Source organism: Ooceraea biroi, chromosome 12, assembly GCF_003672135.1.
Source record: "Ooceraea biroi isolate clonal line C1 chromosome 12, Obir_v5.4, whole genome shotgun sequence".
NCBI lineage: Eukaryota > Metazoa > Arthropoda > Insecta > Hymenoptera > Formicidae > Ooceraea > Ooceraea biroi.
Genome location: NC_039517.1, coordinates 5,879,661 through 5,905,356, shown reverse-complemented (window position 1 = coordinate 5,905,356; position 25,696 = coordinate 5,879,661). Strand labels below are relative to the sequence as shown.

Here is a 25,696-nt window from a genome sequence, read left to right as displayed (position 1 = left end):
AGAATTTTCTTTAATGTTTGTTGAAATAACTCAAGACATTTCTTTTCTCTCCCTCTCTCTCTCTATTAAAATTGCGCTAATATAACCGAATCAATTACTTAATGCGTCAATTCTGTTGAATGTTTCCTCTCGATGCAAAAAGGATGAATTTAAAAAATTTGTCGACAAGTCAAAGTACGGTAGAATGTAAAGTAACTTCGAAATAAACACGTTACTCCGCCAATTTATAATTTTTATTGATACAATAGTGCATCCGTAGTCGACTGCACCGCGTTTCCTTTGAACGATTTTAACATGTACATGTATTTACATAAGGACGGGATACATGCATATTTATATGATAAATATTTCCATCAAAACGAATAAGTTTCGATAAGAAACATACTTTATTCGCGGCGCGAAATGTGAAAGAAAATAAATTATAAATTTCAAGTTGCAGCAATAGCATCGGTATGCAATAACTGATAATAGACAACAACAATAGCCAATAACTGCATTGGATAAATGCATTAGATCATGCACAAAAATCGTAAATGCATCGTGAATCTATCAAAATCTATCAAAGTTTCACATTTCGCGATATTTGAACAATGGTCATTTTGGTAATATATTTTTGGCGAATTAAATTTAACGAATTTCGTACTTGCAATCTCCTTCATTTGCGTTATTTTTTCGCGGATGTATTTACACACCCACACAATATATATATATATATATATATATATATATATATAAACCGAAGAAACAAATAACATAGTGGTTGCAATATCCACTAACGCGACCAAAATGTTTACGAATCCTGCTTGCTGTAATTGCTTCACAAAATTCCAACATAAAACTCTGTGCTGCTTAATGGCATATAGGTAATCATGTTTTTTCCGTGGGAAAACCAAAAGTAATATAGTCAAACTTTACTTGAAGAACATAATACATGTAGGTGTATAATTAATTATGAGAATAATTATACATATTCATTTTTTTCTCTTTCATGAGGAAAAAAGAGATAAAGAAAAAAGAAAAAAAAGTTTGCGCGTTTTTTATTACGTTAAATGTCATTCAATTAAATTTTTGGTAGGACATTTCTTTATTAATTACTCCTTTGTCGGCCGCATGACACAATGCAAAATTGACTTTTCTTTTTCGAAAAACACTGCTCGGACATTCGTGATAATCATTCACGACCAAGTGATTCAAAACGTACCGCGAGAAAAGTAGAGAAAAAATGTCGCGGTAAAGGAACAACAATAAAATTCGATTCGACTTTACATGCCTTTTTAGGAGTAGGATAGAAAGGAAGAGAGGAATGTACGGACTAAGTTCCCGTTTCCAGCAACACGCCCGCGCGCGGCGAAGCATGATTGTACATTTGAAGAGCGAATAAAAAAGGAATTTCATTTCCTCTCTTAAACTCCTGAGGGGAAAAAGTGTAATACATACTTGCGCGCACTCAGCAAACAATTTTCCTCTGGCAACTATTAAACGTAAATAGTATTCAGTAGCATCGTAACATTAACAGCGCCTTAGACATGCTGCAAGAGTGCTAAAAACTGGATTTCTTTGCAATTTCTTCCTGTTATTCTTATTTACTCGGAATTGCTGGGATATTTACACAATTATTAATCAATCTAAATGGATGCGCTTTTAGAGTCAATCATTTACTTTTGCTTGATTATTGATGATATCTTTATAATGCTTATCACGGTTAATGCTTACCATTAAGCATCTTCGTTATAGCTTCGCGAAGCGATACAAGTTTATGGAATGGGAAATAATATTACTCCTAAATAGCTTAGGAGAGTTTGGCATGCTGTTGGGTAATAGACACACTTACATAAAACGGCTGAAACGTTGCCTTTTCTTTCAGTAAACGGGATTCGAGGAGGAACAGAGGAACATAGCAATTGAGAAAAACGACGTCCGCATCGCGATTTTAATTGGCCACGGCGATAAACGTAGCACTCAGCAAAGTGGGTAATAACGATTAAAAGTCTAATCGGCTGAAAACTTGTTAACTTTCGCGAAACTGCTAGCATGGGATTCCATCTCACGCTGAATGTTAGTTCTCGCATAAGAGAAAAGCTCGGAAACCAGAGGGAAGAGCGAGAATATGTTCTAAGACTGCAAGGGCTGGAATTGAAACCAATCGACCGTAGCTTCGCAGTGCTGATGGTTTGTTGGAGGAAAAGAATAGGTCATGTTTCCATGACTCCGACTAAACTTTGATGACTAGTAAATTTTGCGCCCTTGCAGACACATGGAATTTATAAAAGCTCAAAGAATATTCATTGCAGATTAGGAAATTACGTAGAAAGGACAGTAAACCGTAATACCCAAAATACTATTTGCATGTGCGTTTATATGTGTGTGTAAAGGTGCCTAAACTCTTTCTCTCCCTTCTGATATTTTCCACTCGCGCATGAATCCAAATATTACTATGATCTCTTTCCAACGATTCGCACCAGAGGCATCCTCGAACGTGATATCTCGAAATTCAAGAACATAATCCGAATCCCAGGAGCACAATTTGAGACGCGGCGGCTCGTGTTCGCCATAACGCGCGAGGAAGAACGGGGACACCAGAGTTTCTCGCCGGAATAAGATGCTCGCACTTAGCATCTTACGTCGACGTTCCTCCGACTCCCGGAGACTTTGTCTGCGGGAGACAAAGAGAGAGGAGGAGCAGTTACGGGAGATGTATAAGATGCACGACGGGAGACACGCCAGAGGTCGAGGTTTTGGCGAACATCTGCCAGGCAGGCTGATTTCCAGCCGACGATAAGACCTCGAAACGCAGCCGAGCCCGAGACGGGCAAGTATAACCACGCCGGAATTCATTAGTTAACATCGCGCGGCCCGGAATTTTCAGAAACTCATTTTGCGCACGCGTGAAGCAGCCTCGCGTCGCAGTGTCGCGTGCCATGTGTACACGGAAATGCATCGTTGAAAAATTCAGAACTCTGCAAATCTAGCAGTTGTATAATGAAAGAAGCGTATTCTCGAATGTAGTCAAAGTATCCGTTTTGCGCGATGATATTTGCACGATCGATCTTAAATTTATCGGCGTTAAACTACGTCTTGCGTATCCCGAGGCAATAGTCTCGGGATTAGTCGATCGTCTAAACTCGAAATTACATTATTATATAATTTTGTAATATACGATAGCTTGATACTTTTGCCACGTTGAAACTTGATTTACTGTATCGTAGATTATAAGCGGATTTATTGAGGGAAACATGCATTTGCTCGCATATTTCAAGATTCAAATTGAGTGTATTCAACAAAAACATACAGCCGAGAATCAATCGAGCAATGGGCGATTTGGTTGGATTTGGAAGCACAGGCCAATCATATTCGATCACCACTCATCCATTCTCTTTGTTGAAAGCGTTCATTGATACACGTAGCGAATACAATGTCGGAGAAATATCGCGCGTGAACTGATTTTTTGGAAAACTTTACTCCGGTGAACACCGAAAAATGTTACACCGCGCGGAACAATTGGACGAACACAAGACCTGCAGAGGATATCGACGCACGAGGATAATGGGCATAGAATCGTTATGCCATACTTCTTACCCAGTTTCTGGAGATGTTGGATATCGAATGGAGTCGCTTCAATTTCAATTTTTCCCGGAACAAAAGAGCATTTTGTAATTTATCGGCGAATATATTATTATATTGTGAATATTGTATTCACTTGGAATTTTTATGAAATATTGCCTTTTGGCCTCCATTTATCCACGTTTTATCAACAGACGTAATTTTCCAAACTTTATATTAGAAATTTGCGCGAAACATGAAGTCTGTTGTTACGTGAATGGCAACACATTGGGCTAATCGGTGCGCCAGTCTCGCATATGCACAAACTCACATGATTCGGAGACACATGTATGGATACATGGCAACGGTCCGTTCTCAGCATCCACAACATTGCCCAGATCTGCTGCAATCGGTTCGTTGCCAGTGCCGTAGTCCGTAGTACATCAATATGAGGATCACGAGGCAATGCATTTGGGCGCGACCGCGCACGTGCCGAGTTTCGCGTGCAGCGCATGCGCGCGCATTTCGTTTACTCGCGTCGCGGAAGGGTTCATGCGCACGGAATAAAAAAACACCAACACAATTGCACACGGATAATTAGGGACAAACGCAAGAGAGTTGCAAACGAGTAGAGAGAGGCTTTTCCTTTCCGCATCCTCTGTCTAAAAAAATCTAACCTAATTTAATGCAAGCTGAGAATTCGAAATGTTACCGTGTCGCGAATCTCTCGTGAGTCCCTGTTTAACCATGGGGACTTGGGTGTCGATTAATTTCGTGTGCATTTGGTTTCATCCAACATGCTATGCCCATTTTGTACGCATCTGGAACGCACTCTCACCGTCATCTTTTCCTCTCTCTCTCTGCTTTTCTTATTCATCTTTATCGCGATCCCCGTCCGACCAGAGCGTCTCTCTTTCTCTCTCGTATTACGCGCAGCTGGGACGTTAGTTGTTCCCTTCGCGACATCGTATTTCTTACTTGTAACGGTGCCCTCTCACACACACACTCACTCGCTCTTTCTCTCTCATTCTCACTTCACATACCTGCGGCCATCTTCGTCCGATGAATCACGCGCTCGCAGCCATCTTTGTCGGCGCAGTCTTCTTCTCGCCAATTCTCCGCAACTCGCTCTCGCTCTCATCCGTCTTCTCTCGTGTTCCCTTTCTTTCTCTCACTTGCTCGCTCGCTCGCGCGCGTCCGACCGATCCGACAATGGACCTCTTTCTCACGCCGGCACTCTTTCACTACTACGACTGCGTAGTGGGGAAACGAGTCATGGAAGAAGTCGCGGGCAACAACATGGCGGGGGAAGCCGTGCGATGGTCGTCGAGTGGGGATGAGCACGGTGGAAGGGATACACAGAGGTGATGACGAGGGCGCCACAGTGGAGGGGAGGACCGGGCGATGCCACTCAACTGGATAGTGGATCCCCGCTCCGTTCTCCGCGGCAGTCTAACGCCGGTCGTGCGATCAGCGTGGTTGGGTTTTGTGCGCGCTTTTTTTTCTGCCGGTCTTCCCGTGTCAGATTTTCGACTCTGTGGACGTGATCATGTACGGTACGTTGCTACGTCGTGCCTTGGTCGTGAACGCACGAAGCGACGTCTGATTCGCAAGCTCGCGAACCAGGAACCCGAGAAACGACGCCAGATGCTTCCGACCTAACCTCCAAGCACAAAGACCGAGGGAGCACGCTCGCTGCTGCGCGACAGTGGTAACTCGCGTCGCGCGTTTAACTTGGCGTGCTTCTTCTCCGTGCATCGCACACGTACGCTACGTCGTCGTCACGTTTGCTTTCTCGCGGTTGTTTCCACGAATTTTCTGCGATTTTTTACGTCGCGATCGATATCCGCGAGGTGCGTGCGCTAAGATCAGTCAAAATCAAGACAAAGAGAGAGGGAATGCGAGGCGAAAAAGTCTGAATTGTCTGCATCTTGTCGGGAAACTCTGCGAGACATCTCGGCTACTGCGTTGTGAGTGATCGACCGAAAGAAAACACACCGAGAGAGAGAGAACCAGCACGATACCGTAAATGACAGTGCAGTGAGGGGGGGGGGGGCAGCCGTCGAGCGTGCGTCTGGACAGAGGGGAAGGTTCTGCTTCGGAGCAGAAACTGTAAATTTTGATCTCTGCAGAAGAAGAGGGACAGAGAAAGAGAGAGAGGTCCACCTGTGTGACGTACTTGGAGCATGGACCAAACCGTTGAGTATGTACACGTTTCTGTATGCGCACCGAAAAATCGACGCTGTTCATGCGCACTTAGACACGCTCCCGGCGTTTCCTCGTTTTTTTTCTACTTCCGTTTACTAGCGGATGTTTAAACGTACGCTCAATCGGGCGAGACGATGCAGCGCGTGCATAAATAATGATTATACTGTCACGATCGTAAAACAAATCGCTTGATACTTTTCGCTCTCAACGTCCTATCCGACGATTCGTATTCAACGTTGAACGTTCGTCATCATCGATGTTGATTGTCGTCGAATCGAAATCGGACACAAAGTTGGGAGAAGTAGATAAGAAGACGGATGACCTTAATTTAATCGCCGATAAATATCATAGGCAGCGTTCTTGAGCGTTATATCTAATTATGTCGTACCTTTAAACGCGATTCTATATCGCAGAAACAAACTGTCAGAGCTGAACCGTTCAAGCTCAAACTTAAATACCAAAGGTCGTGTAAATACCAATGTCATGTACCAATTTTGTTATCAGAAAGAAAATCATAATCCATGTGTCAACACACACGTGAATAATATCGCTCAATAACTTTACATGTTTTGCTCACGATGTATTACACTACGGATAAATATAATCTATTGTATTTCGAAGAACATGAAAATTCCCCGACGATCGTAATGTGAGTTAAAATCACATTCGTTATATTTGAACGGAAAGATATTTCAGAAAAGGTTTGCTCATTTTTCACGATTCACACACTCTGGTTTTTGTTTCCTTAAGAAAATCCTTGATCCTTGATGATTTTTAATTGGCACGATATTCCCAAGCTTATAAAAAAGAGAGTTGAAGATTATGCGATTGATCCGCTGACGAGCTTGTCACGAAAAGACGATGTGCACTACGAGTCATTGATCGGAGATTCTTGGGTAAGGTCGACCTCCACGTCATCGAATCGAGAGGAACATGAATATGTCGCAATAATAGAACGGTATTTCCGCGAGTGTCACGCTATTGATAGTCCGTCTTCCTCGCGACGTATTTAATTAACTGTGACTTGCGTAATTGAATATTCGATCGTACAACTCGAAAGCGAAAAACACACTCTCAGTTTTTTGCAAATATTCTCCTGGTGGCGACGTGAATTAAAATGAATTCCGCGGTACGCATCACGCGCACGTATCTCATCTCGACCTCGCTCCATGGTATTTTTAAGCGAAAGAGAAACTTGCAATATCACGCGAGAACCGCAATTTATTTCTAATTACTCATCTGCCGTGACGCTTAATGTTGAAATTACGATCGTGCTCAAATTACTGATATAACATGGAAATTGATCGCAAATGGAAACTGAGAACGAAATTGTTCTTCATCAGTAAATTGAGACCAGGTCGAGATCAATTATGAGAAATTGAAACTAGCTCAACGTGCACAGGTTACATTAAAATTGCGCATCTTCGAAGGGACAGTGTGTACATATATACTTGTATGCATTTAGTGGATGATATGCAACACGGCTAGTTGGCGTAACTAGACGCCGTTGAACACGTGTAAATTCTCGCGGTGGTCGCGGCCTCTGTTTGCACTAACGTGCAATACGTTACGTCTAATGTTTTGCCTACTCGCATCTGCTAGCATCTTTTCCACGCCGGTGTACGGTCGCCTTTAAACGCCGTTCGCCTTTAATGCAACGTTCTACGAACCCTCGCCAGGGTCTGCACCGCGGGGAGTGCCAGTAAAAATTCCACGTTTGTAGAGTACTTTTGGGAAAGGGAGAGAGAGAACGTGGCGAGAGCGAGTAGTTTGACAATCGTTGAACAAAGAATGTCCGCGCAGAGAAGGAGAACGATGCTCCAAGCATCGTTTTTCATTGGGCAAAATGCGGATTCTGTTTATCGCGGTTACTTATTTTCTCGTTTCTCAATTCATTCGGTTCAAATCGCGCGTATGAGCGCGTTTTATTTCAACCGTTTTGAAAACTGGAATTAAGAATTCAACCGCCAATCCATGACGGCAAAATAAACACATGCGCGAATAACAGCAGAGTCTAGTTTGTCATTACGAGTTTAGGTTTTGATCCGTCTTGTTATTGTTATTGCTTCCCGTTTCGACTGAACTTTCGAACACAAAGTTAGTAGCGATATAGACGAAGATTCCGTTGCAGTGTCAGCCTATAAAAAGCAGTCGCGTCACCTGTCTCGATATTATGATGTAATATTCATATCGGCGTTGTCTTGAATTATAACGAGCTCCGACAACGATGGGGCTTTATTTCCCTCGATATAAATCGATACTCGGAGATTCAGTCGTGATGTCGCGTACTTGCCATTTGCCAGGAATTCTTAGCGCCACAAAACGCGAGATTGTCTCGCAACGTTATCACGAAACTTGGCGAAAATTCGTTATCGACGTTCGCGCGCCAATCGTTACCGAAAATTGTTTCCTCGCGCGCAAGAGACCTCGACGCCGTAACCCGCGTGCCATTGACTTGGAGCACCTTACCATGGAGTCGTGGAAATTCCGGAAACGCCGATTCCGACGCTACGCGCGCGTCAGCCGTTTTCGTTACATTTATCTCGCGGCAAGTTGCGCGTTTCTTGCGGCGCGGCGTGCGACCTGGCCGGAGACCTGGAATGCAATGCCCGGATAATTCGTATCGAATTAAGGAGAAACAGTGAGAAAGAGAGACGAACGAGAGGGCAGAGCAGAGAGCAGGACTCGTCCTTTTTTGGGTTTTGACACGAATTACCCGAGTTTGCGTTTCCCACCCTCAGGATTACCCCTTTTCACGGTCGCCTTCGGTGCGCGAGATGCGCTCTCCGCGTGATGCGAAAAGTTTGAATGGCTTTCGTTACCGGATTTTCCGGGCGACGCTTCGCTACATGCAAATTCGGGGTGTATCCCGCTTGCACGCTTGCGAGTCTCGAGCTCTCGAGGGACTCGCGAGGCGGTGCCCAAGATGGGCCCACGGGATTTTCTCACCGGTTAAACGAGGCACCATGTGATGGGCCGCTGTAACCCACATTACCCGCATTCGTCTAGTTTTTTACCTTTTACCCTCGGCGCGCGTTACCCGCTAATCGAGTAAAGCGAACGAATCGCGATCTTGCTTTAGGCTTGTGGAATCATCGTTCGTTCGTTCCTTCGTTCAATCATCAAATCTGTCGTATCTTTGTGTTATCCTAATATCGCGCGTTTATCCATTTCCGTATTCGTGCAGGATAATTGAGCGTATTTCCAGCGTCGCGTCGAAACGACGAGTTTAACCCGCCAATAGCACTGGCATTCTGCCGTGTCGATATTCGCGTAATGTTGCAATCGACTGCGACGCGCCACTATGTATGTTCGTCGATCCGAGAAGCGTAGGCGACGAACTCCTTCACCGCACCCACGGCATTATCTTAAGTTGGCACCGATATACACGTGAATTCAACGCGAAACAGCCGCGATTGCCCGTTGCGTGTTTCCCGTAAATCGATTCTCTGTGGTTGCCATTCATGTCTGTGCATCGCGACGAAACATCCCTCCCTCCATCTGTCCTATTTCTGCTTTTATCGTTTCATATTCGTTTCGTGTTAATGCGTCACGATACGTAAATGTATGTAAATCCGTTTTACAATTTTTAGCTTGCTTTGTCGAGGATACAGCTTTTTATCTGACGGAAGAGATGTGAATAAACTGATGCTCTACTTGGAATCGGAAGCTTTGAATATGAGGAATGAAAAAACCATTCACCTAACGTGCGATGTTCGATAGAAGAGAATACAAAGCGACTTTATGCGAACATTTAATTGTGTAATAATGTCTTTTTGCATGCAAAAAACAGTGAAAAGAATAGAAATAACGAAAAAAGGATCTTAAACCATTAAATAACAGCAATTAATTAAAATGAGCTGTCGATCGCATATTCATCTCGTCTATCTATCTTTGTTTCGTAGAAAAAAATGCGATTCCGGGTCCTCTTACACGATACACGCATACATCAATCAAATGCGAGATATTTCTCCTAGTCGCTGCCTCTCCTTACTACGGAAAACCTCGATTAGTAAGAGAGAAACTGTACACGCTTCGCAATATCTACACGTCACGCGGCATATAATTTTCCAATCGTCGGGCGCAAATTGTCGAGGGACGAGGTCCGCAAAAGGCTCGTTCGCGTGACGAGTGCAAGGACACGTAATTCGAAAGCGCACGGGTGCGAGCAATGGATGAAATATCGGGATTCTATCGCGTCAGGTTTGTCGGTCGGTCCATCAGTTTGGCCGGCCCTTCGAAGGTAACCATCTCGCTCGCGCTCGCGGTCGATCGCCTCTCGATCGGGAAGTAAACGAGTTCCCGGGCGAGCTCTGCTCGTTTAGTCCAGCAAAGCCCGAGAAGAGGGGAAAAGAAGGGAAAGGAACGGTTGGCGAGAGAAGAGCACGACCGTAGGAAAAGAGAGGCTACGGGAGAAACACGATGGCAGCGCGCATACCTGGCTTGCATTGACTACCTGCCTGTCTATCCTGAGTCAAACGATGATTACCGCGATCATCGTTACGCATTATTCGGGCTCTATCTGCACCTCTCGACGACCAATCGAGAAACGTGCTACGAATTTGGAGAAGTGATGCGTGTGGATTGGATTCTCGGAATTTTTCACGAATGGAAGTAGAGTTTCTCGTTGAGTGGTCCTATGTCGAGAAGCTAGCGGTAGCTAGCTAATGGGTCGAGTCGTGAAAAGCAGTGGTGAAAAAGAACTGGTAGAGCGTAGGCCTGCATCGTCCGTGATATTTTTAGAAATTCGTGGCAAGTAGATTTAACCCAACGACATACCACAGAATATGCTTGAATCAACGTATTAGACTTTTCTCGCGTGTACGTGCATCGATTAGTTGACTGCGGTACGTGGTTCAGTATTATATATAGTTACATATTCCTGAGAGTATCCTTACTATCTCGTCCTTAATATTTTGCGCGATGTTGTATTGACCAGTTTAAAATCGAGGTTTGTCTCAACTATGAATCTACTTCGAGCCATCTTAGTAGTATAGAAAAATTATAAACCGTTGCATATATTTACAAGAGACATCCAAAGTGCGTTATCTCGAGAGAACGATCTCGGAGAGGTTGTCGACCTACGAAGGTCTGACGGCGAAAGTAACGTAGCCACCGTTTAATTTTGGAATGCGACGTCCCTCCAAGACCTCGAGATACCGCTACGTACATATATTTTCGCTTTCATGTCGTAGGTCTAAATCTGCACGTCAAAGGGATGACGTGATACACGGTTACGATTACGATACGACGTCCATGGCGTTAACAACATGTTGAAACATTTCACGGCGGTCACGATTACGATCGTGAAAGCGATGAAATGATAGAAACGAGACGTGGTATTAGCTTGTGCGACACGTGAATCCGCAAATGGAGCGATCGGAGTGTTTCCTTTGCCAATCACAGTGGAAATATTTAATGCCCTTTCACGCAAATGAGCGATATTACGCAGCTGCGCCGTGTACAATGGAGTACACAACCGAAAGATGAGTCGAGTGAATCGCAGGCAAGGGTGGTCGTCTGTGTTATAAATCATAGGCATTGTGTAATTTAATTACGTTTTCGGTAATCGGCAGCTGCGATCGATTGCGCTCAACCGAGTATAATTTGCAAACCTAATCGCCCGTTGTGGTTTGCGCGTAAGGTATAGTATCAGTTTGTCAATTGTATTACTGTGTTTGATAAAGTTCATGTTAACATGTCCATTAATGCAAATCGCCCTTGAAACACTATGCGACAGAAGGAGACGCCGATGACTAATAATAATGTTTATCGAAATTGCAATTAAAACGTGCTTTTAAAAGCTAATTTCGATCCGTCATTTATAACGACGAGTTGTCACCAATGAAAAATGTACTTTGCTACTGCTTTTGTGGAAAGTATCTCGTGGATGCTTAATTGCACTGGGTTATTAAATCGCGAAAAACTGAACAGAATTGCCCAATTATCAAACTCTGCGATCAATGAACCTACTCAAAGGCGACCGAATCTATCAAATCACCCCTACTTTGCGCGAACCGACTGGACCAATGAAGCGTGCATAATAGACGGACGATGTAATCGTCTTAACTTTGATTTTCCGATTGGCTCTCTTGCAACGAACAATAGCGGATAGAGTTTCTAAATTGAACGGCACCACACGTCACACGGTTTGGTTTAGTGATAAGGGAGCGGTCTTTGTTCTTCCGTAGATGCGTTCCGATTGTCGCACATGCAATGAAACCTTGCGCCGAAAATGTACAGCAATAAAGGAATCGCAGTGTTCCAAAGGCAATTTTCTGATGATCAACACGTCGTAATGCCGCGGCACATAACTCGCCACTAAACCCTTACGCATCCAATATGCGGAAACGTTCCTAACGTGTACGTACACGTTTACTTATACGATCGCAGCGACGTACGTACTGATGATGATACTCGGCATTGACTCGACTGCAACGTGCACGGCCACGAATTCGAAATACCGTATTGGACACGAAAGTGTTATTAGCAGTGCGACGGTAGGACAATTGACGTTACGTGCGTGGGTAAATACGAAGGAGAAAGGCAAAGGTTGGTTCGCGAGCGAATTGCGCTCGAACGAAAATTACTCCGATACGTATTGGGACGTCTATTGTCGGCGATATTACTTGCTCGCGGAATGGCAATCCAGTTTGACGTATTATACCGTGTTGTTCGAACTTGGATGTGGCGCTCGGCTATGGCGAATGAAGGCCATATCGAGATCGATCATAGCTTTGAGCGAATAAACTCTCTCTTCCTCTCTCTAAGGCATCGACAATCACACAGCGAATTCCGAGAGGTAAACCGCTGACCAGAAACACGTGGAGAGGGTAAACCCGAATTATCGCAAACTGCACGGACGAATCGGGAAAGGAAGAGGAATAACAAAGAGCCCGCAGGAATAACGACGGCCGCAGCCACGATAAATAAACCGCAAAATTTGATCCGTGTGCTTGTCGTAGTAAAATATCGACTCATTTCCTTCGATAACTCGCTTTCGATGGTTCGCTCGCGATCAGCGCGCGTCTCACGCGTCCGTGTGCGGATACGGATGGATACGAAACGTCCGCGTGCAACGGAAGGATCGTTTTACGAGAAGGGATCGTTCGCGAGCCGAATTCGACGAGCGCGCTTGAATAATCTCCGCAATCTGCGTTAGCTCGCTTGAGCGATGCTCGGTCAGTCATTCCGCGGCTAAAATAGATCACGCGTGTAAACGGTGCATATCCGTTTCGTACACGTCATTGTCAGTGAGAGGCTTTGTAATTGAAGATGGGAAATTGTATTCACAATCCTGACAGCGGCAACGTATCTTTACGAAAATCCGAGAATTAATCTCTGCCTCGGAAAATTCTAAGTTCAATGCTGTTTAAGCGAAAAACTTTCAAGTTTCTTTAAGTAGCTAAAGCTACTTTCTACATTACGATTATATAAGACGAATGTCGACGAGTATCGTTTGCCCAAGGGCAAGGAATGTGTCAAAGGACTCTTGGTGAAAACGGGAGAAACAAGGCTACTCGTACTCGTGACGCTCCATTTAAAAGTACTATGAGGCCGATGGTACTGGATCGCTAACCATCTACGGTTAAATGATCGGTAACGATACAATTCAAGTTCTTCCTTCGTTCCCTTTGGTCCCCATTACTATCGAGAGAAAGAACCAAGTGGCGATTGACGAAGGAGAATGCGAGACGGACGCGAAACGAGTGCGACGGTCCATTGGATGCAACAGCCAGGGAAGTCGTTGCAAACGCATCGGGATGCGGCGTAAAGGCAACGCAGCTGCGACGATCTGTGCTCAACGAGGTGCAATGCACCAGGACATTTTCCGATTATGTCGGATCACACGCCCGTTTGCCGTTTGATTGAATTTGCGACGATTCTCGTCTGACCGCAACGTACTTGCACCACTTACTGTCATCGTCTAACAAAATCGTGCGAGTAGTTGGAGAATCTCTTTGCTTCTCATCCCTGACTGTGGCTGTTGGATAGCGGTACCTCGAGTTATCAACGTCGCTCTTTTTCATTTTTACTCTCCCTTTTTCGATCTCTTTCATTTTTCTCTAATGTTTCGTGGTGTTCCTATCGGTTTAACCGGTTAAAATCGGTTAATACGACCGTGGAAAATTTGTAGCTTTGGTTACAAGTAAACCGTGAAACCCTTTCCTCGAAATACCGCTCTCGCATTCGATGCGGTTTATTAACTTTTCGATTCCGCGTATGCGCGAGCAGTGGAGTATTATTTTTAATTCAAGCCAAGTTAAATATTCAGTTGCGCTTTCAGAACTATTGGTGCGCTTCGTAATGAATAACGAAGACTACTCAAAACTTTTCTGCCGCCGTTGTCGCGTTTTCTCGCATGTCATTTGTAGTGCTGTTTGAACAGTGAATTCATAAACTCGTTTTGCAGCATATTATTTATTTCTGCGTCGAATTGTTACGATTCTGATGTTCGTGTCAAGATGCATTTCACTCGTCCTCGAAGAATGCGCTTTAAAAATAATTACTCTCTTGCAGCTAACTAACGGAGATAACCAACTAAAAGGAGCAATGTTAATTCAGGAGAGCGCGTCATTCTCCATTAGGGAAAAAACTATTTCGCCATAACGAAACGAACAATCAAAAACGCGAGATCACAGGTGAACACCGGTCATATTGCCATGTCGGGTGAAATCGCGACGAGCATTTATACGAAATCGGATCATTTTCAATTACCAGTCGGCGCCAGCACGGTCGCGGCGGTCGCGAAAAATTTGTGCTCCCATTGAAATGTCGGGCTATTTTACGTTGTCTAGGATATCGCAGACTTTGCAGGGCGTTGCGTTACCGCGTGTGTTACCATGCATGCACGCCGCTCCGTTCATTGACTTCAATCAACGCGGAAGTGTCGCGAAAGCTGGTCTGCGCTCCAATTGCTGTTGGTCTGTCCGTCCATCGGTCGGTCTGTCGCGCCCACGTCGATCCACGCGCGTACGTACACAACCGGTCCATGGTCCACGGTTAAGCGAGTGATGCTGTAAATACAGTGATTAAACCGGTCCCCCACGCGCGCACCCACGCACTCGACGCGTTTAATCGAGTGCGCGTCGCGAGAAAGGAACGATCGGTGCTCTTCATCGAACTCGCTAAGGGTCGATCAAGCAGCATTACGCGATCCTAAAAGCCTCCTCCTAGCATCTCATTGTCAAACGTGCACGCATAATGCAGGACATCCATCAAAAGCACTTGGTCTGCGGAGCTACGTACAATAGTATTATATTATATTAGTGGCGCAGATAGGTGTGCTCCCCTATTCGCGATAGACGATCATGCGATCATTATCGAGCGTTTCTGAAAGAACTCGCTCGAGACGACGATGCATTACGATCGTTTGATCGTCAAGATGTTGGTTGCGTCGATTATGCGACCGAATGAATTATTTAGACTCTTCTCTTACGTAAAATCATCGAGAATCATAGTTAAGTACATGATACTTTATATGAATGAAACATGTATCACCAACGTAACGCGCGAATCAGTTTGGAAAAATTTGGTCCGTCCCGCTAACGCTCTGAAAATCCCGATTCTGCTTTCGTCCTTATCCCTCGTGATGTATGCGCATAATAAATTCTTCCTGCAGTCAATGCGTACCTAATGCACTACGAACTTTATAGATTATGCTGTCAAAGGAATTACCATCAGTGGACCGAAGCGCGTCGTTTCCGCTATACGGACTCGGGGAAAATGCTCGTGCGCGCTCGTGGATTAACGGGCATAAATCGTTGCGTTTCGTGTATTACCGCTCGCGGTACATGGTGGTGCATCGTACGGCAGTACGGAAAAATTCGCCTTAATGGTGTGGGATTTATTTATAACCGGTGTCCGGTGACGTGCGTACGCCAGACTGCGCCAAGTTATCCTGATACCGCCGTAAATCTGGCCTAGTGTATAACGCTTGACACAGTTTTCGCCCGAGCGTCATCGACGCGAGCGGCATGCACGTGTATGTATGTACGTATATCCCGGTCGTGTAATCGCTGAATGTCGGGAGTATAGGCACAATAATCTGTCGTAATTCACCAGATAAGTGAACCGTGAGCCACTCCTTGCCGCGAAATGATGTAGCGCCACGAATTATCGCGTGCGTGCGTGCGTACGTCGCTATATGCGAAATAATCTTTCTCATCATCGCGCTGGAGAAAAGAAGGCCTCGCACTTTTCTCTACGAGTATATGTAATACATTAATCATCGACACGGTGAGTCCAGGGCGTCATCGAGCAACCACGCTTTCTTGCAGAAGTAAACGAATCGAGAGGAACGCCGCTCTGATTGGACGGGGCACCGTTGGCTTGAATAGCTCTCGCCAACGAATTAAAGTCGTTCTGTTGCGCGATATATTCTGGTCCGGCGCGCTCAGAAACGTGACGCGATTTTCGTGCGACAGCTCGAATTGCGGTGAAATGCTGCTATTGAACCGATAGCGTGATGCAGCAGGTTCAGCGATGAATTTCGAACATTTTAGTCCATGTGTAATGCTCACGTCATTAGGGCATGCGTTTCGGCCTTTGAAAAAAATTATAACGAGATTTACGTGTATAAATCCAGACATATTTAGATTTAATCATGAATATTCTCTTGATATCTGCGTTATTGTATATTTTTCGTTTTGTCGTCTAAGACTAGAGAGACCGGCACTGAAAAGCGGATTAACTTAATGTACGATAATTTTGCACGAACAAGCTATTTATAATAGCTATTTATAATAGCTTGTTCGTGCAAAACACTTGTTGAAACACAATTTTTATCGATATTTATTGCAAACGCAACATTTCTCACCTACACATTATGTGAAAGAATGTGTGATTAATCTCGACACACATGGGATTAGTTAATACAATACATTCCGTACATTCCGCGTGAGATGAGCAGGAAAAGAATCAGGCCACGCGGCACAGTAAATTCGTTGTCTCCGTTATCTCTTTAGTTAGACGCAAGTTTAGGTCAGGGACACCCAGTATAACGAGCGCTTTTACGGGCTTGGTCGGTGCGGCGTATACCGAAATGCGGGTTTCGCGTGCTGCGCTCCGAATGCACGGACAATAGTTTCACGACGCGAAATGCAAATAAACGCGACAGACCCGTTGGAAGCGTTGTCGTGTCCGTGTCAGCCTCATAATACGACGGAACTTTGACTCGAATGGGCGCGGATCTTGATGCTGCAGCCTCAGAGTTGGCGGGAACAATTGTACCTTGGGACTCCCCTAATGCCCCGTCGAATTTCGGGCGGTAACACCTTTGTTGACGTGTTCGCTCCTCAACGAATTGGTAGCTCCTTGAATCTACCGTAGTTTCGAAAGTTTCAACCATGCATCACGTGCATTGGTGCGAGAAGCGGCTTCATTTATTTAAGTACGTCGCGTAACGGGTTAAACCAAGTAACGATTAAACCAAGATATCGATTGCGTATCTTGGCGTAATAGAACGAACGGAATATTGCACGAGAACGTAACAAAATAGTTTGACGCTAGGGACTACGCGATTCCATCATCTAATTTTATCTATGTCTGAACTACATTAAGAGTGCAGCTGCACCAATCCACCACTCTTAACGCAAATATCATCCGGTTCTGTAGACGAACAAACGAATAACACTGCTTTTTATTTGATGAAATAATTTGAAGTTTGTTGAATTTGTTTAATGTAATAAAGAGAGACATAAATCATAAATCATTTAACTGTATAATGATGAGCCAGCGTATGGTACGCCTCATCCTATTTGTCGCGATTCTCCAAGTGACAACGCCTAGTTAAGGGTCAAACAAGCAGCATCTGAAATTGCGAAAACTATTTCTTTGTTCCGCGCGAAGGAACAGAAGCTTCCGAGCGGTACAAAAGCACGAACTTTGTCGCACGAAAGTCCCGCTCGTCTCTTTCGCGAACGTCTGTTCCGTATTCTTCCGGAAAGGAAACTGCTGCGACACGAGCGGAGACGCGGAATGAGTGGGACAAAGTCGCGGATGTTTTGCCTGCAACGTGTTTCATTTTCCTTTTGCCGTATCCCAAAGGGACACCCATTTCTAGAGTAAAATAAATTCAGCCATCCATGAGTAATCGCTATCGCGTGTATTTCTCTCATTGTCAGCCGAAAAAGACAAATACCACTACCTTCTCGCGGACTATATTTGCCACATGCCTCGAACGATAAATGCACGAGTCACGGAATCGGTTCGATCGTCAGCTGGACCATTAAGCTCGACGATATCCGCGCTAATAGTTAACACACGCTAACAGCTCGGCACAGTTTATCAATGTGCTAACGATGACACGAAGAAATTTATTTCTGGAATAAAACGCCGTACTATAATCTATCACATTGGCGAAATACTCTGAGAACATTACATGAAAAACTAAGAGTTTTGCATTCTTGGATATATTAAGTAGAGAAGAAGTCTTAAATCTTGGATTAAAAATGATTGATTTTATTATCTAAGGGACCGGAAGATTAATAGCTGTATTTTTTTAATCACATCCGCGATTACTCGACGCGCTAATAAGTGTGCTCAAGGATTCTGCTGCGCTCTTGAGATTAAAGTGAAAGTTTTAATAGTAGAAAAACCTATATAACTTTATAAAGCTTGTATCTTAAGCTTGTAAACTTGGGTATGTTTACCGAACCGTAGCCGTTAACTCCCCGGAAAGTTTCCGGATTCCGTATCGAGGAAAGGTTTAGCTCTCGAGTAAGAATGCCAGGGTTTGTAACAAGGACGTAAGTCAGGCAACCGTGGAACGTGATTCATGGCGTATATCGTAACTCTAGTCGGCGATCGGATTAAACTTGACGCCTGGCGCACCGGGCGCTGCCAATACCCTGTCGTTATACAATATCGACGTGCCACCGATAATAGGTCCAAATTTACACCCTGCTACGATGAGATATGACCCTTCAAACTGGCGTATTCAAGACTTACGCTAGCTCCGTTAATCGGACGGTCCATCAACGACTGAATTTCAATAACGATCGAAGAAAATGAGTACGTGAGGTGTAATGGCTTCAATTGAGTTTCACGCTTGACGAATGTCTGAGACTTTACTTTTGTACGCCTAACTCGGACCTCTTGATTTACGATGAAATTACATTTTACACGAAAAGTCGAAATGACCATCGATGAAACTTTGACTGAGCTAAAAACCGGCCCATTCTAGAATAAATTTCTGTTGGTTACTCGCACTACGCGTTCTTGATAATTTGCGCGCTGATCCGGTCAAATATCGTTTTATGCCACAATGTTACCGGTAAATCTTTATCTCGGGGCCTGACATCGGTCCTTTTCTTCCTTCCTTGTCGCTGCCGATTCCATAATTGCGGTGCGTTTATCCTCTATTAATCCGGTGTTATGAAATTGGTACCGTTTACATCATGATTAACACACACGAGCAATAAATACCCGTTACGCCTGGCTAAACGCCATCGATCTCTCTCGCGTGGCCGAATTTCGTGATTAATTTCTAACGCGCACGTCCGCTAGAGCAAACCGACTCGACCGCCGCGCGAACCGCGCCCGGAAGCCCGGACGTCTGTTTCACAAGGACATTCAAGTTTTAATGGAGGACTCCGCGAAAATCGATCGTGTACGTCCACGTACGTTATCTACGTAGGCGCGGTCGTGTATGTACGTCGCACTCGTTGCGCGCCATTAATGACACCGAGCCGAAGTGCCGGCAAAGTGGTGGACGTGTGGCAGTCGTGTTAACGAGTCTCCGATAGCGAGCGGGTCGACAGCTGTTAACGTGCAATTAAAACGACGGAACAGAGAGACCGTGAGGACGCTCCGCGCCGTGCCGCGCCGCGACCGCGAACCGACGTAAAATCGGCGCATCGATGCGTCCGCATGGCAGTCGCGACTTGCGTCCGACGCGTAATACCTGCATCATTAACGGCGGACGCGTTGCGCACCGGACATGCCCGCCTAATTACGGCTGACTAAAGCGTTTGATTATCGGCACGTGTACCGAGATAATGGCATCGCGACGGCTGTGTGACGTCCCGCCAACGCGCGGTCGAGACCGATGTCTCGGCGTCAGCGTGATGGTACGATGCAATTTCCGATTAAAACGCCGCGTTCCGTTCGCGATGCCGGTCGCAACATCGCTCAACGTAATTCGAACCAATTGCCGTCTCTCTTCCGGCTCTCTTCCGTCTTCTCGGTGGACGAAAGAAGCGAGCGACGGCACAAAGCGCGGACCCCCGTTCTTGCGTCATTAAACTCGTCTAGATCGTCTATACTCCATTCGCGAGTGGACGATTCTTCTCTCTCGGTCCTCTGTCCTTTCTCCGGATATTTTTGGTCGAGATCGATCGTCCTTTGATGTCGTGCACTTCGAGCTCTTTGGTGTCGCGGTCCTTTGACCGGACTTTAGTAGTGATCATTAAGGGTATCTGACATAATCTCGGGATTGTACCGAGTTACATCAAAGCATCAAACCATACGATGATTTTTCGAATCCTGCGTTTCATTCAATTAATTCATCCAAGCGTTCCATTCAATTAATCCATCGTCGTAGAACAGTCCAGCGGTTTATCGATGATGTTCGTGATTCTTTCATTGGTTCCTTGAGCGAATACTTATCACGATCACCGTAATCGATCCCGATAGTCATACGGTGCCTTCTTGGCATTTCAAGACTATCGATGCTCTCTGGTGATGTCACGCGATAGACCTCTTCTTCTTGTAATATCCTCGCTCTTCCGATTCTCTTTCCTTTTTCCGCAAATGCTGCACATGTTCTCTGACGACGCCATCCTCCCTCGTTTTTTCCTCATCTTGCTCTTATCCCGTATGCGAGCTATCCCCAGCACCCTTTCGCATTTCCCCTCGTCGCCATCAGTCGGTACTTTATCACGGCGCAACGTGTGTGCACACGCTTTATCACCGCCGCCGCATTATGGCAATACGTCAGCGCGGTTTTGCTGGCATCAATTGCCATTCAAATCAGCGTCGATCGTGCCACGAACAGCGTGGCTGCTTATGACGAAGGGCGCAGAGGGGTAGAAGAAACTGCGAAGGCGTGCGATCGATGCGTCAAGGTTGAACGAAAGTCGATCACTTTCTGGATTGACGATCGCGGAAGCAATCGGGAAACGATCAGCAAATTAACACGCACGCGCGCGCGCGCGCGCACACACACACACACACACACACACACACACACAAAAGCTTTACAGAGCGCGAATTTACGTTATTTGTAATAATCAAACTCGACCCGGTCTTGAAATTTATTTGCGACACGTTGCGAATACCACAGCTAGAACGCTCAATGAACGTAAAAACGGCGTGAAAACGCATTGCGGATACAATAGCCACAAAGGTGTGCTCGGCTATTGTGAATGCTACGCGTATAAAAGCGTGCGTTTTATCGCGCCAGCTGTATTAAGGTTTAATAATTGTTTAAGTAATAATTCAAGCGAAAACCAGCAGCAGTCGAAAATGTATGATGAATAGATGATTGGACCAATTTAGGTACATTAGTGTAAAGTCTTTCAATCGATTTTCGAAAAATGTTCGAAAGAACATTGGTAAAATCGAATCGGATAGATATCATTGAAATGTCAGTTTTCAGAAACCGAAAATATGATTCGGAAAAGGAAATTTTCTTAATACCGTCTCGGGATTCAGAGATAAATTCGAGATGAAATACAATGATTAGAATACTCCATCCCAATCTCTATCGCATATCTTCGTTCTCTCTCTCCCCCTCTGTGTGTGTGTGTGTGTGTGTGTGTGTGTGTGCTCTGTCATTTTATTAAAAAAGAAAAAATGAAGTCCTTTATTATTTCCTTGTTATCTGATTCTTTCTGTTTAATAACAATTATCCTTAAAGCCACGTAATTTTTCATGAATGGAATGTATTCGTTACAATCACACCATATAGATTCGGGTTTATTTATTAAACGAATAGATATATTGAAAAATCGAAGAAGACAAAGGCCACGTTGCTCGTGGCCAAAGCTGCATCATGTTGCGGAGCATCGAAAGTTTTGAGAACGGGGAGAGTCCAAACGTACGGTCGATGACGCGTTTCCGCAAAACAGGAAATAATAGGAGATGCAGTTTTTGTTACAGTTTTGTGTCAAAACTGTCGACTGGACGCGCTTATATTTTCAATAAAATGGCAAAAGTTTCGTTTACGATAAAAGATCTTTTTGCGCATTACACATTGTGAAAAAGAAACACTGCGCGCGTATCTATCAATCTAGTAGCGATAAATCGTTTATTGAAATGAGTCAATATCACAATAGGTACACTGCTGTATGTGCAAGTTTTCTAACACGTGTAATCTTTTTGTGGGTGGCTTTGAGTGCGAAGCATGAATACAGGATTGGCAAAATGGAAAATCTTGTCTGTATAAATTTTTTAATATAAACCGATGATTTGGTATTTTGATATTCCCTATCGATTATTTCGATTCAGTCGCGCCTGAAATCTCATGGAAAATGATTCATTCATTAAAAATAACGGTCGAATAGTTATTGGACATTTCTGGTGAAAACCCAACTCGATGATAACGGGGCGTTTTAACTGCAATTTGCGGGACGGCCGCCTTGAGTGCGATTTATACTTATATAGAAAATTTAACGGTGCCAATTTGAATTCGGAGCATCATTTCGCGTAAATACTTGCAGAAATATCCGCGATATCACGTTGCGCGGTGCATCAATCGTAATTACGACATGGTAAATGAATTTGCGCGTGATCCACCATCTAATTGGATTTTATTTCTATCGCTACTTCCATCGTTCGTTTACATTTTTCGACGTTCGCGGAAAGCGCACGCTGAAAACGCCGAAAACGCGTTCAGTATATTTACTCGCTCGATGAAAATTGAATAAATCTGAAATCGGGACGCTAGCTATTTAATAACGCTACTCAAAATGTCCTGCACACGATGTACTAACGAAGGTGCGCACACGATCATAATTATCGCTTTTGTTGTAAATCGGGCAGCAATCAGGTGCTTGTTATCCAAGTGCACGGGCTTTTATTTTCAGCGCAACAATCGTGTTATCTCGCGTTTGCGCTCTCTCTCTCTCTCTCTTTCTCTTTAGCTACATTTCAATCATTTCACAATTATTTGGATCACGACGCGGAAAGATGAAATCCATTTTCGCATTAATATTCGGACAGCATTAAAAACAGCCTGGCTCGATCACCTCTATCATCGCTATTTATTTCTCGAGATACCGAATTAATCGTCAATTGATACACGTACCCCTCTCATTAATTATCCTAAAGGATGCGAGATCATATTAACCAATGTCACTGATATACCGAGGTCAAAATAAAATTAGTTGATAAATCAATATTAAATATGCATTTCAGGCAGCATGCATTGACAGCACGGCTCGCAGTTCTGGTACGCTCAAATAAATGAGTTATTACGGAAAAATAAATATGAATGTTCAAATAATATTAACTCGAATTTCCAATCTTATCGGAGCAATTACGTGACCTGACAACACGGAAAACTGTAATTTTAAAAATAACTTTGTTCAACTCGTAATACTATATACTTAATGAAATCTTGATTGATTTATTAAAGAACTAAAAGTATAATGTACACAAACGCTGATGAAGACACAAGCAGCTTTAAGTTTTCATATATATTATTATGATGTGCTGATCTCTCTAGATCACGTTATCTCTCTCGTAATTAGTCACACCCGTTATAACGGCAGTGTTATCACAACGAAGCGTACAGTCGATTTTTCGCGTATCTCGTAACACGGCTCTTTCATCCTCCGCGAATCATCAACATAAATGAAGAAAAATGTGGCGTTTACATTTATGAAAAGTACGATATATCGCGAGAGGAATGTGGAAAATCTCTGTTACGCTGTAAAACGTTGCAGCCAACGTTGCGCAGCTCGCAAAATAGGCGAGCTGGCTTTATTAAAATGGCCTTACTTAGGTGGAGCAAGATCAACGCTAATCAAAGCGTTATTTCTCATCGTTATTAAGAAAGCTCAAAGTTTCTTTTTCTCAGCTAGGTAAATGAAATTGGCGATTAGAATATGCTTTTAACCCGCGACTTTTCATCTCGACGGATTAAGCCAAATAACGGTAATAAACTGGCACTTGGAACTGTTAACCGGGATGGGGTTTGCCGCGATCGTGAGAGTATCATGTTGCTGTAAAATTAATAGTTCGAGCCGAAGAAACGCGATCATTCCCAAAGATAACGTACATAAATCGTCACATGCCTCGTCGCATTATCGGCTGGTAATTCGAACAAACGATCCGGTAAAGGCCGGTCCACTTAGCGGAACGGTTTTAACTCACGATAGCGGGATAACTTTTGGAAACTATCGAAATCTTCTGCCAGGACGTACCTGTGCCGCTTTTAAGACACGATAAGTCCTCGCGGAGTCATTGACCTACGCGGCGCGGAACCTTCGGCAAGGATCGATCATGCAGCCTGTATGCCTGTATGCCTGTATGCCTGTATGCCTGTATGTACGATTATACATGTAAGTACATACGGCGGGAAAAGAGCTCGGGCTTGTACTAGAGCAGCACTTGGAAGGTACCTTACGTAGAGCCAGTTCAACGACTTCACACGCTGACACACAACGGCAAGGACCGTAATAAAAGAGGTTTACGACTAAACGACACGCGTCGTCATTCCCGACGTTTTCGAATCACGCTCGTATCTTGCTTGGTGTATCCCACGATCTATCGGGATCCGCGAAAATTCTTTGAGCATCAAAGATCCGCGAGGATCTTTATATCTTCTCTACTAAGAAGCTTATTTAAACGAAACGATCTCTGCTGCTATATGGCTCGGTTGCGGCATCGTGCCGAGATTGTTTGGAAATCGTATCGTATTTTTCGTCAAAGTAGCGATACGATATCGCGCAGCTACCGCAGCTTATACTGCAGCTTGTGACCAATGTCGTTGCACTCCAAGTTTGTAGTACGATTATAAAAAGTCTATAAAAATGTGAGATGTCACATGTTGCGCAAAACAGCGCGTAACATGATGTAATATTGAAACAAATATCATATTAATAAAGTATATATTAAAACTTGTGTAGAGCTGCTAAATCGACATAAAAACTATTAAAAACGATATCGAAACAGTGGTACACTGTCATAATTAAGTTAACGCCATAATTAAGATATTTCCGATGAGCGATATTTGATTAAATCTTTCGAGTTTTCTAACATGATATATACGCTATATTATTGTACGTAAGTCTGTCAAAATTAGATACACGTCAGTTTATTAAAATTAATTACATTGTTAACATGTATTAACATGTACAGGTACGACAGGATAATGATAACGATACATCGCAACCGTATATATCACTAATTATGACAGCCCTCGATTATTATGCGTTATCGTAACTATTACGTATGATAATCCAAGCATTATTCCATAGTAATCGCGCCGTTACTTCATTTTAATATTATGAAAATATATTATGCAACGCGTTTTTGCGTTTTTGCTTTTGCCAATGATATCCTTAAGAATCGGCAAAGAAATTACATGTTGCCAAATACAAAGAAAGACATTTTCAAGACGTTTTATGCTTGTATGGCTGCAGCATCCTCATATGTAATTAAGCGCTAATAAGACCATGACATTGCACTCGTACACAACAAATTTTACTTCCGTGGCATATACATAAACCGCGAAAGCAGAATATCCTGCGGGTAAAGACGACGACGCAGCTTTAAGCGACGACGTCGCGGACGAGGGATCGTAAATCCGCGTCGCGGAAGTTCGAGAACGAAGCGGAGGTGTACGAGGTGAACTCCGGAATGCCTCGAGGCAAAACGAAAAAGAAAACGTCGAGCGTACCGAGAGTCGAAGATGCGTCGGTGCGATGGTGGCGAGTAGCGAAAGCGACGACGATGGTCCTGGAGATGGCTGCGGGGGTGCGCAGCATGGCGCAGCGAG

The 25,696-nt window shown here is 44.1% G+C and overlaps 1 protein-coding gene and 1 long non-coding RNA gene across 7 annotated transcripts in view; one reads left to right on the top strand and one right to left on the bottom strand.

Annotated features, from left to right (window-relative positions):
* LOC105277739 overlaps positions 1 to 4,830 on the bottom strand; it is an 86,082-nt gene extending 81,252 nt beyond the window's left edge. Inside the window, exon 1 of one of the 4 annotated variants that reach the window (XR_893669.3) lies at positions 4,584 to 4,830. This is a non-coding gene — a long non-coding RNA (uncharacterized LOC105277739). The remainder of the gene's footprint in view (positions 1 to 4,583) is intronic. The other 3 variants (XR_893668.2, XR_893671.3, XR_893672.3) reach the window with 3 other exon arrangements.
* Positions 1 to 25,696, top strand: part of LOC105277738 (bifunctional heparan sulfate N-deacetylase/N-sulfotransferase) — a 225,192-nt gene that overhangs the window by 122,553 nt on the left and 76,943 nt on the right. The window contains exon 1 of one of the 3 annotated variants that reach the window (XM_011336329.3): positions 4,937 to 5,743. The exons of the other annotated variants lie outside the window; for them this stretch is intronic. The gene's annotated coding sequence lies outside the window, so the exon portion shown is untranslated. Of the gene's footprint in view, positions 1 to 4,936; positions 5,744 to 25,696 lie in introns of those variants that run through there. 3 annotated transcript variants of the gene reach the window in all.